The sequence below is a fragment of the Xiphophorus hellerii genome, chromosome 5, assembly GCF_003331165.1.
Source record: "Xiphophorus hellerii strain 12219 chromosome 5, Xiphophorus_hellerii-4.1, whole genome shotgun sequence".
NCBI classification, from domain to species: domain Eukaryota; kingdom Metazoa; phylum Chordata; class Actinopteri; order Cyprinodontiformes; family Poeciliidae; genus Xiphophorus; species Xiphophorus hellerii.
The window spans coordinates 23,272,458-23,287,778 of NC_045676.1; positions in this window are offsets into that span (position 1 = coordinate 23,272,458).

The window sequence follows — 15,321 nt, forward strand, 5'->3', positions numbered from 1 at the left end:
CTCCTTTTTATTTCTTCTTCTGTGGTATTGTCTTTAAATTGTTTGCGCCCCTTAGACCCTCCCCTTTTGTCATGTTGTCCTGCAGGAGAGGTGTGTGCTGTTTATTTTTCATCTAAATACGTCCAGTTTATTTATAGATCTATTAAGTTAATTTTTGTTATGTACTTTTGTTTTGTGTAGGACTTGGAGCGTGCAGCCTATAACACAATTGTTTTCTGTATGTTGTTCTCATCAGGTATGTTGTATAAAAAAGGTTTATTTTGCTTATTTAAAAGTATATATATATATATATATATATACTATATATTGTATATATATATATATATATATATATATATATATATATATATATATATATATTTATATATAAATCATGACCCGAATGACAACCAGACCTCCTCGGCGCCAATTACAACGGCTGAGTGAAGTACCATCAGAGATCATTGAGAATGTGAATGCAGCATTGAGAACAATCCCTACCAACACCATAACAGAAACCAATGAGCTGATCTACAACTCAGCATCAGTGATCCTTGAGACACTTGGCTATAAGAGCAGCCATGAGACCCAATACCCACCATGGAAAAGATGGTTAGAGGCTAAAATCAAGGTATCAAGGAGGGAAGTGAGCCAACTGTCAGAGCTCCACAAGGGTACAATGAAAAGACCAGTACCCAGAAAGTACAGGCAGATGCCCATACCTGAAGCACTCGAAACTGCCAAACAGAGGCTCCAAGCCTTGGCCAGCCGCCTAAAGAGATACACAAGGGAGAATGAATCCAGAAGGATTAACCGGCTCTTCTCCACTCAACCAGCTAAGGTGTACTCTCAATGGCAGGGTAATAACAACAGAGTAGACCCACCAAGGCTGGAGACTGAACAATACTGGAAAGGCATATGGGAAAGGGAGGCGTCCCACAACAGCAATGCACAGTGGTTGATCTCTCTACGAGAGGACCATAATAACCTCCCTGAGCAAGCCTTGGTAACCATCACTGTGACAGATGTCCAAGAAAGAGTCTCAGGTATGAAAAACTGGACAGCACCAGGGCCTGACATGATCCATGCCTACTGGCTAAAGAAACTCACTGCCCTCCATGAGCGACTGGCAGACCAAATGAACCAGCTGCTACAAAGTGGGACTCACCCTGAATGGTTAACTGAAGGGCGGACAATCCTAATCCAGAAGGATCCATCAAAGGGTCCAGTCCCACCCAACTACCGACCAATAACCTGCCTCTCCACAACATGGAAGCTCATGTCAGGCATCATAGCGGCCAAGATAAGCAAACACATGGATAAATACATGAGCACGGCACAGAAAGGTATCGGTGTAAATAGCAGAGGAGCCAAACACCAACTCCTCGCAGACCGCACAGTTGCCCGAGACTGCAAAACCCGACACACCAACCTGTGCATGGCTTGGATTGATTACAAGAAAGCCTATGACTCAATGCCGCATACTTGGATCATTGAATGCTTAGAGATGTATAACATCAACAGGACTCTGAGAGCCTTCATTGCAAACTCGATGAAGCTGTGGAAAACCACCCTTGAAGCCAACTGCAAACCACTTGCACAAGTGTCCATCAAATGTGGCATATACCAAGGAGATGCTCTGTCCCCGCTACTGTTCTGCATAGGCCTGAACCCCCTCAGCCAAATTATCAACAAGACTGGCTACGGATACCGACTCAAAAATGGGGCCAACATCAGCCACCTTCTCTACATGGATGACATCAAGCTGTATGCCAAGAGTGAGCGAGACATCGACTCACTGATCCACACCACCAGGATCTACAGCACGGACATTGGGATGTCATTCGGACTAGAGAAGTGTGGTCGGCTGATCACAAAGAGGGGGAAGGTCATCCGCACAGAAGGGGTCTCACTCCCAGAAGGAACAATAGCAGACATAGAGGACAGTTACAAGTACCTAGGTATACCACAAGCAAATGGCAACCTCGATGAGGTCACAAGGAAAGGAGCCACAGCTAAATACCTCCAACGAATAAGGCAAGTCCTGAGAAGCCAGCTCAATGGCAAGAACAAAATCCGCGCAATAAACAGCTATGCCCTGCCAGTAATCAGATACCCTGCTGGAATAATTAGCTGGCCAAAGGAGGAGATAAAAGCCACTGATATTAAGACTAGAAAACTACTAACAATGCATGGAGGATTCCATCCCAAATCCAGCACCCTGAGACTGTACACGAGCCGCAAGGAAGGAGGCAGAGGACTAGTGAGTGTGAGAACCACAGTCCAGGACGAAACAACTAAGATCCATAAATACATCAGGGACAAAGCCTCAACAGACAATGTGCTCAGTGAATATCTCAGACAACAGGGAACGGAGGTTGAGGTGCCAGAGATACCATCATGGCAGGACAAGCCCCTACATGGGATGTACCACCAGCAAATAACCCAAGTGGCTGATATCAGTAAATCCTACCAATGGCTGGAAAAAGCTGGACTCAAGGACAGCACAGAGGCCCTCATCCTGGCCGCCCAGGAACAGGCCCTAAACACCAGAGCAATAGAGGCCCAGATATACCACACCAGACAAGACCCAAGGTGTAGGTTGTGCAAGGAGGCCCCTGAGACAGTCCAGCACATAACAGCAGGGTGCAAGATACTGGCAGGGAAAGCGTACATGGAACGACATAACCAAGTTGCAGGCATAGTGTACAGAAACATCTGTGCAGAATATGGACTGGAAACCCCGAGATCAAAGTGGGAAACACCCCCAAAGGTGGCGGAGAACGCCAGAGCTAAGATCCTGTGGGACTTCCAGATCCAGACAGACAAAATGGTAATGGCGAACCAACCAGACATTGTCGTAGTGGATAAACAACAGAGGAAAGCCGTTGTGATAGATGTAGCAATACCAAGCGACTGCAACATCAGGAAAAAGGAGCACGAGAAACTAGAGAAATACCAGGGCCTCAGGGAGGAACTGGAGAGGGCCTGGAAGGTGAAGACCACAGTGGTGCCTGTGGTCATCGGGGCCCTCGGGGCAGTCACCCCCAAACTGGACCAATGGCTACAACAGATCCCAGGAACAACATCAGACATCTCAGTCCAGAAATGTGCAGTCCTTGGCACAGCCAAGATACTGCGCAGAACCCTCAAGCTCCCAGGCCTCTGGTAGAGGACCCGAGCTCAGAGGATAAGAACCACCCGCGGTGGGTGAGAAGGGAATTTTTTTTTTTTTTTATATATATATATATATATATATATAAATTTCAGTGAAACATTGTTAAAAGAACTGTTCTCTTACAAAGATGAAGTTAATGTCGATAAATTGGGTCATTAAATATGACCGTTTTTTATTCACTCATGGAAATGTCTATATGCTTTTATTAATGTCTATTTATTCCGTATGTTAGATGTTTTCTCCTAATCCCTGTCAGAACAAAGTAAACAAGCCTTCTAAGAGATAAACTGACACCAACTGTTTTTTTTTTTTCCTTTCACCATCCCTCTTCGTGCCATGTTAAGAGCTTTGAACTATAGACCTAAAATCATAGATTTTTATTTACAACACTCGAGTTGTGGCTCTGCCTCTCCGGGTGAACGTTTCCCCATCCACTCCGTTCTCTTCGGCGAGTTCATCCCGGATGAGCTCAACAGGCTTCAGCAGCATAGCTCAGCAATCTTATTTATTGTACTTATTACCTGATCCTGAGCTGTTTCTGCGGAGCTGGGTGATTGATGTCTCATTAATTTGTAATGTCTGCAACAGCTTCAAATGAAGACAGGGACAAATGTGGGTTTCTTTGACATCTGGCTCAGACTTTCATAAAAGCTAATAACGTGCCAAGTCATCTGTCAGAATGCCGTACCCATTTCCAAAGTGCAACAACTATTTGTCTTAAACACCCTTGTTGAAACAGATGGCTTGCACTTTGTGTCTCAGATGTGCTTGACGAGAAAGGTCGAAATAAAGAGTAATGACAGGTTGTGCTTTAGATGAAAACATAAGCTAAGCAAATGACTAAAAAAACTATATTAAACATTTTATGATTTTCTGCCTGTGGTAACTACATGTTTCATTAGTCGATCTTTTTTTTCCAAAACCTGAAATGATATTCTTCGCTGGTTGCTCATATGTTGCCATTATTACATATTCATATTCCCTTCCCTTATTACATATTCTTCCAAACCGGTTTAGTGGAGCACCCAGGTGACCCAGCTTCCTGATGCTTTCAAAGCAGTTTGTGGAAAATTTAGAGCAAATCAATTTGTCACAACCTTTCAATAGTTGTGACAAATACAAAGTACAAATACAAAGTATTAGTTGGCTGCACCAGCTGCAAAGCAAGTAAAGCTGAAAGACAGTTGATTGCTTTGTGAAAACTTACCAAGTGTTATAACTCCAGATTCTCAGAATTACAGATTAGCATTAGTGCAACATTATAGAGCAGTTCATATCAATGCACGTTAGGGTTTCCTCTTTATGAGATTAAAAGTTTAGATTTGGTCATCAAAACAAAAACGCCATGGCAGAGATGGGAAGTACAACTCTATATCTTGGTTCTGCATTCTAAGAATTGACTATTACAGTTTACAAAAAGCCCTTCACTTACTGTCACTTGTATTTTAAATGCATTTATCAGCTACAACTCACTTCATTGCATTTTGCTGTTAAAATATACAGTGTTACGATTATTATTTCATAGTTTGAAGAAACCTATAAACTGAATACAGCAAACACATTAAATCAATTATATCATTATTTGCATTATGTTTTATTGTACTTTTTCCCACTCTGCTTGCATTTCATCACTACACACTACAATGTGTGGTTCTAACTGACTGCATGGTCATCAATGTAGTCAACTTCTTCGAGCAACACATCAAAACACTGTGCAGCTAATTTGTCTAGAACTGATTATTTTCTCTGTACAATAATAAAAAACACGACTTTTTGATGTTATTGCTAAAAGAATAACATTGCATTTTCCTTTCTCTTCTCTGCATGACAATCCCATTGCTATCCGTGAGCATTTTGGCCTCTACATATTGCCACACAGGGCAGGGGAAATCAGACAAACTTTCTAAATATGTTATTGCTGATTGGATCTTAAATACCTGGGACTTGAAACATTGTAGCCCGCCAAAATTTGCATACAAACAAATTAACGCTTTTACTGAAATTGCAAAAAATGATCCCATTTTAACACATTATGAAGATCCGGCGGAAACTCGCTTTATGAAATTAAACATAAATAATCATAGCAGAAAATGCAAATTTTCTTACTATATTGTAAAAGTTTGAACTATAACTTGTTTTTTTAGGGTGTCCCCTAAAAAACTCTAGTTTTTGGAACTGCTATTCTTATCTTCGACCCTATTCGTTGGTTTATGTCAACAGTGTCAGTTTCAGAGAAATGAGGCCTCAGAGACTTTGTGTTTGTTTAGCAACATTTTTTGCCAGTCTACCATGTTCTTCAGAGTTCTGTTTAGAGCAGTAAAAGTAAATAGTGGAAGTGGCCCATATGTCGTGTGAAAAAATGTGCGTGTGTGAGAGAGAGAGAGAATTTGCTTTCTTTCAGGACTTATCTCACCACATGCTTCTCTATCATGAAAGGAAGAAATCCTGTTTCGGATCTGTTCTCCTTGTTCTACCTGCCCTTTTGCCCATCTGGTCTGTTTACCTGACCTCTGAGGCTTAGATTACAGACCAAGCAGCTATGCTCTACTTTATCTTGAGACCTGATTATGAGGTGTGTATAAACTCTCTAACCCAATCACCAGAGTTTCCGCACTTCAGGACATCACCATCATTGGTTTTCAGCATATAGATGCTTTACCTTTATGCAGTCCTGCAGGCGAAACAGTCCCCAGTAAACTCACACCAGTGAATCCTCAGTTACATTTTATCCAAGAGGATCTAAATTAATCAAATTCAGAGTCTCTGGAGAGGATCTCCAGGATAACCCTGCATTTCCTGATGATGCAATTCATCCCTGTCACCCACCAATCTATCTCCTCCACAGAGTCTAACCAGAAAACGCTGACGCTGCTGCCGACCAACTTGCTCATTCTGTTGTTTGGAAATAAAGAAATATTTAACCTCATCCAGGGTGTGGTTCTTGTTATTTGTCCAAATCATAAAAAAAAAAACGTGAAGCTGTGTCCAATGCATTGGACGCAACAGAGAACTCTGGAGTCCCAAGGCCACTTTCCTATGCATCTAGTGCTCCTCTGTGGGAAACCAGGCTGGTTCTGTTCTACTGAGGAACAACCCGCTCCACTCTCTCACTCACAAGAATATTTCTTTGATGGCTCGGTGCAAGGCTTGCCCTCTAATGTCAAGATCTCTATGTTGTCAGCAAAGCCCTGGCAACCAAGTCCTTTAAGCTTTTATTGAGCCTCTGCTGCAAGGACACAATGTCACCGTCTTTTTCTTTCAAGGGCTTCTTGTGCTGAGTCCTCAAAGGGAACTGTGTGTTCAACAACATATGGGTTTTCTAGTTGTCTCTACAGGGATGTCCTGCTTAGGCATCAGGGGACACAACCACTTCCTCATATCATAAGCCAATCATTCGTTTCATTTTCTGCATTCTTGTGTGGAAGAAATCCTTCATAATTACTTTGGCTACAAAGGACAAGGCATTAGTACAATCTGTACACACTGGTGTAAAGTTTACTGGGCTGCTTAGACGGATCAGTGATTTATTTATAGATCTTTGTTTTGTATGCTAAGTCATACTGACCAGTGACAACAGCACTAGTTCAGTCAACAAGTAGCTCAGCTCCTGGGAAGATGAGCTGCTTGTTGGTTTCTTTGTGAAATCGTTGGATCTTGTCACATTTGAGTAAAATTTTTCACCACATTTATTTACACCTTGGGTTACTGTCTCTGGATATTCCTACTTATGCATATATTTAGTTCTTTTAAGAAATGTTGCATATTTATTTTACCCGCAAGCCTTTTAAATCTGGGTTTGCTTTTTTTCTTTTTTTTTACAGGCAAAAAAACACAGTTTATCATATTCATAAAAACAGAAAAATAGAGTGAGAAACACAACAAGTAACATTAGATGGCGGCTCTTACAATTTATGACATCCTAGCACAAAGAAACAGCCATCAGTGAGACTGACAGTATCTATAAAATTTAAGAGCATAAAGAGGGTATTCACAGTGCTTCACATTTTCCACATTTTGTTATGTTACAGCTTAATTCCAAATTATGTTAAATTAATCAATACTTTAATACAATTGCACCGTATATGACTGTAGTATGAGTATGAGAATTTCACTTTTTTGCCTTCACTAAAATAGCTTAGCCCTTATTTGAAGAGAGTTGTGGGCATGGGATGTTTTACTGAAATGGATGGTAAACAAGTAATTATTTAATAATTATTATATGTAATCTATTGATCTAAGTAAGTTGAGAATTTTTCACACAGTTCACACAACCTTGAAACAAAATGCTTGTCAATATTTGACTTGTTTTATGTTCTTGAATGCAGCCCGTCGTCGTCACCTCCTAATGACGTAAACAAGGGAAATTACTGTGTTAGTTTGACAAAAATGTGCTATTGAATGATAGTCAGTGTTATTATATGAGTTAAATTATTTTCTTTTGCAATGCGTACTGCTTATCAATTCTTTCAATGTTGACCCTGTGTCTTGACGTTTCAAAAGTGTGCATTAATCTGAGGTCGCGTGATAAAGAGTCCTCAATAAATGTCACTAGTGCTGAAAACGTTACCCAAACCGAACCTAAAGGAAAAGACAGCTAACTCAGAAATCCAATGCTAACATGCGTGTTAAGCTAACAGATGGACACACAAGCATACTTACGTGGGAGACGTGGATTCCTCCAACACACAGCCTTCTCAAATTTCAAAAATAACCCATTAACATAATTATGGCCATTAGGAAGGCAACAAAGCACAAACTTAACATTCAGTTTATAACCAAGCTGAAGGCAAGATGGAGTTTATTGCATGCTAAAATATGCATTTAAGTCATGTCTGTGTTTAATATAATCCCAGCTGCCTCTCCTATTTTGCTCAAGCATCCACTGTTCTCTGCTTTAAGTTTCGTTTCACTTTTTTATATGTCTCTCGGAAACTGCAAACAAAGGTTTCTGAAACATCCCTGGGCGCACAGTGTGGCTGCGTTTTATCAAGACGCCGAGAAGACATCAGTAAATGAGAAAACATGCTTTGTCTTTTCAATTGCACACAAGTCTTTCTGTCAACTTTTCAATGCCGAGACTTCAGAGTGGCATTCTTACATTATTCATGCACACAGACATGATTTATTCAGTGTGTTATCAATAGCCTGACGTAATAATAAACCCAATGGCTTAAAAAAAGGACACCTCCAAAATAAGCCATTCAAAGCCACATTAAATATTTTATTTTTGAAATAAAAATTTATTCAATACAGTTGATTCAATACAGGTCCTTTCAATTTCATTATTAGTAACATACCTGCTATCTTTCAGGTTACCCTGCAAGGTAAATTACTATTTTATTGTGTTTATATGCCAATAATAGTACTTCAGTTATACAATCAGTGAATATGTAGATGACAGAGGATTCCTGTACCTTTTATTAGTGCTTTCACTGATGACTGTACGTTGAAGCACAGAAAACTTACAGCAGTTTGAAATGTGTTCGTCAGGATTATCCAGCGGGATCCATTTATAGAATCCAAACAGATCAATATGCACATCAACACACAAAACCTGTCCCGAGAAGTCAATTTTTAACTTTTTTCCCCCCTTTTTCTTAAATAAAATATGAAATATAAGTAGGCAAAAGTTTATTATACAGACTTATTTTATTTTCCAGTTCACACCTTCAACACTCCATGTGTAGTTACATAAAAATAAACAAAGAAAAATCCTGGCGAGGGAAAACTTTTTGGTAACACTTTATTTGAAGTTGTGTGCATAAGACTGACATGATACTGTCATAAACATGACATAACACCTGTCATGAACATGAAGGAGTCTGTATGGGTGATTATGACAGTTGTCATGAAGTGTCATTCAGTAAATAATTTCACTTTTGATGCAAAGTTGCTTCAAAGGTTGTATTAAAGTCCATTAAAAGTGCCAACTTTGCATTATTTGGTAAATTTACACACTTTACTGCAAAGGTGGCACTTTTAATGGACTTTAATGCAACTTTTAAAGCAACTTTACATTAAAGGTGTCATTATTTACCAAATGACACTTCATGAGAACAGTCATAGACATTCATAAGGACTTATTCATGTTCATGACAGATGTTATGTCATGTTTGTGAATAAAGTGTTACCAACTTTTCTAATTAGCTTGTGTTACAAATTTAATCTATCTACTTTAATAGTTACACTGCAGTCTATATTTATTATTGGTTGGTATTATTATTATTATTATTATTATTATTATTATTTTACAAAAAAAATACTGTAAACTGAAGTTTGGAATATCTCGTCATACCACAACTGTTTTTTGTTTTGTTTTTTTTTTGTTAAAGCTTTAATTTAATCCCCCAGAAAACATTTGTATAATAATATTGGAAAGCTATGAGTAAGTATTCAGAGCCTGCAGGTGAATGCTGCGGTGCTGATATAAAGCAACAACTGCACTGGCAGGACATAAAAAAAAAAAACATGGTAAATTTATCAGCCAGGTAAACCAGGTTAGTGATGTGGAATCTGAGTCATATTGTTAGTGTGTGCAGCAGCTGGACTCTCTGAACTCGCCTCAAGTCATTTGTCCATCAAACTTCAACATTTTATCTTATGACTTTAGACTCGTCTATGCTTATGTATGTGTTAATGTCACAACATTTTCTTTTAGAGTAGGGTCAAAGATTTTGAATTTGAAAACACTTTTATATTCCTGCATATGTTTAACATGCCTCTAATGTGCAAAACAGTAGAGGTGACACCTCAACCAGGATAGATCACCCTGTGGAAGACAATTACAAGAGTAAGTGGTCTACATTTCAACCACTTTTGGGACATATATTAAAATATAAACTAGTGTACATTTTTCAAGGAGTGTAATTGCTTGGATTTAAAGGATTTAACAAACATGATAAGTTTAGAAGTTAGTATGATAGATTTGGGCAAAGTAAGTAATTAGCACGTGTTTTCTTATATGAATCTCCTACTTATTTGTGAGGGGAAGAATTATCATTACCAATCAATTTTTTTCATTTTTTTTTCCATAAGTGAAAACATTCAGTAACTAAATCTATGACGAGTCTTTACACACATCTTTATTTAGCACTTTGAAATAACTCCTCATTCAAACCGTGAAAGGATTAGAAGAAACGTACTTGGTGTCTTTGGTCGACAGTAAAATGAGAGTCAATGTATTTCACTGTATGTTTAAACACACAGTTCTGTGCAAATTAGAGTTGCACAATTCTACAAAATTTTACTTTTGTGTTTGAGGTTATTTGAAAGAATAAAAATGCACAAACCTAGAGCATATTTTTCTAACATGAAAACCGAAGGAGCATAAAATAAAGCAAATCTTATATTCCTATAAAGGAGGTATTGTGGCTGTTAGAAGCTTTCAACACTGAAAACATTAAAGGCACAAGCACTTCATTATTCTCCATGCGCTGAACGCATCATTTCCTTTAAACACAAAAACAGTCTGAAAGTGTGCTTATAAAGTAAAACTCCTCACTCATGAAAAAGGCAGATACTGGCAAATGTTCATCGTTTTCTTGTATTGTTTTCTTTTGCAGAACACAAAGTTACAGAATGCTATTAAAGAGGAAGAGAAGCACAATTGCTTCCTTTCTCATTCAACAACAGGAGAGGATATTGTGCCGGCTTGTTTTATTTAATAGCATCAATGGACAACAAATTAAATCACTCCTGGCGCTCACTTTGAATCCTTTTCAGACGTTTAAACAAGTGGCAGCAGCAGAACTCTGCTTCTAGAGTTACCTTGCATTCATTTACAGCCACACGTGTTAATAATCGCCTCAAAAGAGACACAATTATTCACAACAACAAATCAAACGTGCAAAATAGTCCATGTGTATAAAGTCATACGGCCCCATTTGTCTTGTAAACGATTTTCATGCCCTTTTTTTCTTCTCTCATGATGGTTCATTGTGACTTTTGCATGCGTCCTTTGAAAGTGCTGAGTGTCCTCCTGAGCTGGTCGTTGGGTTTTATGACACGCATTAATGGGCTGGAACAGATCTGCCTTTTCTGGCATAAAGTGACAAAAAAAAAAAAAAATCTGCTGGAGAGTTCAGCTCACTGTTACTTATTTATTATAAATAACAATGAAATTTATGAGGAGTAAAAAGACTTAGAGAACCGTGTAGGTTTTTAGAGAAAAGAGTCCAAGAAGGTGCAGAGGAGGAATGCTAATAATGGTCACCTTGGGAATGTGGGAGGCAAGAGTGAGAAATGGGAGAACTTTAACTCTAAATGGAGATGTCAGCTGAGGGGAGGCTTGATAGATCTTTGCCATGCCCTTTTATATTCTCTAGCACTGTAGAAACAATGTTTGGTCTCTGTACTTTGGCTTTCTGCATGTACATCTCTCTACATCAGTACCAGTCTTAAGCCTCAGGCCTTTTAAACTATGCTAATTTGTACTAACTAGCATTGTAGAGAAATATGAATGTAAAACTAGTTTTAATAATGTTACAAAGCAAATTTAATAGAACTACAAGTCACTGGGTTTTTGTTTTTTTACTTTAATAATACCACAGTGGAGTTAAACATCACCTATATCGGAGAGGAACCGGCTGAACTGAAGATGTCTATCGCCCCCGTGTGGTGAACAGAATATCTCTATCTAAAATGATTGAGATATTCAGCCAGCCTTAATCAATTGATTGGAGAACTTTAAGAAAAATACATTATTAACTTAAATACAGAGAGAGAGAGAGAGAGAGAGCACTCAGTGTGACACTTCTTTTTCCCACTTTTATTTATTTATTTATTTATTTATTTATTTATTTATTTATTTATTTATTTATTTATTTATTTTTATCCAACAGAAGCTGGTGGGCAGAAAATCTCCCCGTTCTTATTCCTAGTTTCCAAAGAATACAAGACATTTTCAGCTTCCCCACAAGGAAAAACAGTTGATACCCGGCAACTTACTGATATTTCTGTGCTCCAAGTTAATACACCTGAGTCAAACAGTGGCTCATTACCAGGCCTATGGAGAGTTAAAGGACATACCGATGAGGGAATTCCATTCTCTTCCACTAGAGGGAGGTACAACTCCTTGCTCCACTCAGTTGCCAATTTAAAGACCAAGGTAGGCTTTTCAGTGCTCTGAGATGTATTTTTTGGAGACGAGATGCAAAAGCTAAACTGCCTGCCTGCTATTAGGATGAAACAAAGACAGACTATTGGGGGAGATCTTTCTGTGCGTATTTCTTCATTTATTTCAAGAACATCAACTATGTGTTCAACCAAACAAGCCCAAATTTACACTGAATAACTAAATTGATCCAATTGAGATTAGATTTTCATCATATTTCAATAAAAATACTTCTAATAACATTTTTGCTTCTTGTGATTTTTATAATGTGGAATGCTGTGGCTTAAAAAGGCTTGAGAATCACTGTTCTGTGGTGTCAGAAGTTGGAGCAGCAGCTTATCTACAGCTGAGAGGGAAAGGTTAGATAAGCTCATCAGGAAGGCCAGCTCTGTCCTAGGCTGCCCCTCGACCCAGCAGGTGATGGTAGACAGAACAACTCTAGCTAAATTAACACCACTGCTAGGCAATGTCTCCTAGTCTGTGCATGAAGTTTTGCAGAACTGGAAAGCTCCTTCAGAGACAGACTGCTGCATCCTAGGCGCACAAAGTAGCATTATTTCAGATCCTTCTTTACTCCAACTGAATGTCATTATAACCGTCTCTGCTCCCAAAAATATCAAACTTACTAATCGTCCCAACTGTTTGTAGTTTTGTCCCTTTTATTGGCACTGTCTCTTTTATTTTCTTGTAAGTAACGTGGTGCTGCTTCTTATGCACATATATGCACATTGCATAATTCTTTTTCTTAAATTATTCTTCTAAATTGAGCATTTCTTTTATTCTAGTATGCACATTTTAATAACTGTCCAAGTATAGTTGAGTATATACTCAGCTACCCCCACAGTGGGACAACAAAAGATGCTTTCTATTGTATTCTAGTTGTATGACAAACTGGGAAATGATATTTTATGGTCTTGTTATTTTGTTATTTCATCTCAGAAGAACCTGATCAAGGCAAACATCTATCAAGCTTTTTTAATGTGTTAAAAATTAGCTGTACAATTTTTAGTAACTTTAGTGAAGAAGGAATACAGTGTGTATAGATAGATAGACAGACAGATAGATAGTTCTATATATATATGTATAAGTGTGTAATTTTAATAGTGACCAACATGATAGACTAGTACATATTCAAAGACAGGAAATCAAAAGTCTCCACCAGTTGATGTTTATTGCCCTGTTGGCTTCGTTTCAATAGTTTTCAGGCAGTTATTGAACTGTGGGTGTCATGGATTTGGTCCAAGGCCATTTGAGGTAAGGACAGCACTCAAGTCTGACACCAACCATGCACTTTCCCTTCAATCCCAATCCTCTCAAGCTACGGCTTTCAAACAGCGGTATGAGTATAGTTATAAAAAAAAAACGCTGGCTGTCTTTAGTGGTAATTTTTGTTTGTAATATTTTGCAATGTCAATATTAACTTCGAAGTGTTGCTGAAAAGTGCCAAAGTTGAGCTTTTCAAACACAAAATGTTTTCTTTGTCCAAAACGTTTCAATAAAAATGCTGTCAAGAAAGATTTAAGAACTTTAGTTAGAAACTGAAGAGGAGGACAAATAAATGCAGACGGATATTTATGCTTTGTTGCATATCTCTTTGAGTTTCATTTATCTCTAGATACATTTTGGAATCAAATAGAAATCAAATATAATTAAAAGTTTGAGAGCCAGCTGCCATATTATATGTCCAATAACTAGTAAGAGAGAAACAAGCTAAAACCACCACGTTTCAGAGGCCTATTTTTAAAGACTAATGCAGCAAGATTGTTCTGTGTTTGCACCCGGGCTGGAGCCTTTCTGCATGGAGGTGGCATGTTCTCCCCAAGCATGCGTGGTGGATACCCTTCTTGCTTTGTCTCAGTCCAAACACTTCTGGCCGACCTAAATCAGTGTTCAGTATTAGAGTCAGTTTTCCATGTCTGTTTGTCTTTTTCTTGCCCTTTAATAGATCAGCGACCTATCCGGAGACACGCAGGACAAACAACCATGCTCTCACATGAGGACTCCTATGGGAAATTTAAAAAGATAAAATCACCTCTCATGCATCCACGGGCGTGAAGAACATGCAAACTCTATGCAGAAAAAGCCAAGTTAACGATCTTCTTGCTGCAGGTGCTAACAAGTTCCCACTTGTGCAGCCCAGATTTGTAGAGGCTCAAAACAAAACGTAGAATGCTGCTTTGTGACTTTAATAATAGCTACGGAGCTGTAAATTACTCAATTTCACAGTTTGTTCTTAAATAAATGTACAAAGTTATCACTAATTCAAGTGTAAAATACATTTGGTGGAATCCATTTCTAAACTTTTTAATCTATTTAAGAAAAAGTAAGTTAGATTTTTTTAAAATTGCCAGTTTTTCCTCAAACACCTTCATAACCCGTTTTACACCTTGTGACTCATGTTTGCACTGAATTGTTTGAAGAGATTAACAGGCATCTGTAATCTCGGACCAGTAAGATGAATCAGACTTGTGGAAATCTTCTTTATACTTTGGCTGATATTTTTTTTACTATTATTGTTTCATTTTTCCCACTATGTCATACAAGGAAACAGTTTTTTTTCTAAATGACCTAAGGACAGTAAAAGTTTGGTTTGATTTAGATTGTGCAAAAATAAGTCATTTTTTTTATAGTACATGCATAATGTTTCCAACTGCATGCTACTTCTGAGAGGTCACCTTTGTTCTCTGTTCTCTTAAGTCATGTTTGAAGCTGTCTTTTGAAAACGGTCTACTGCATGAAAATGCGGGGTGAGTGAGGAATGCGTGCCATTTCCATATCATCACCCTGACTTCCTTCCAGCTTCTGTTGTCAAACATCCTGTCTCCATGGGCAACAACTCAAACAAATTAACAGGCTAAATATGGAATAATGAAAAGCAGCGTTCTCTTCAAAGCCAAAGCTAACATTGTGGACATTCATTTGAACACATTACGGGTGTGTGTGTGCTTGGAGGTGGGAGAAGGGCTGTGCATTCAAATAGAGCGGACATATTTAGACCACTCCACTGAGAAATGTGTCTCAAGCTCTAAACTGGAAAATTATAATGTCCGTA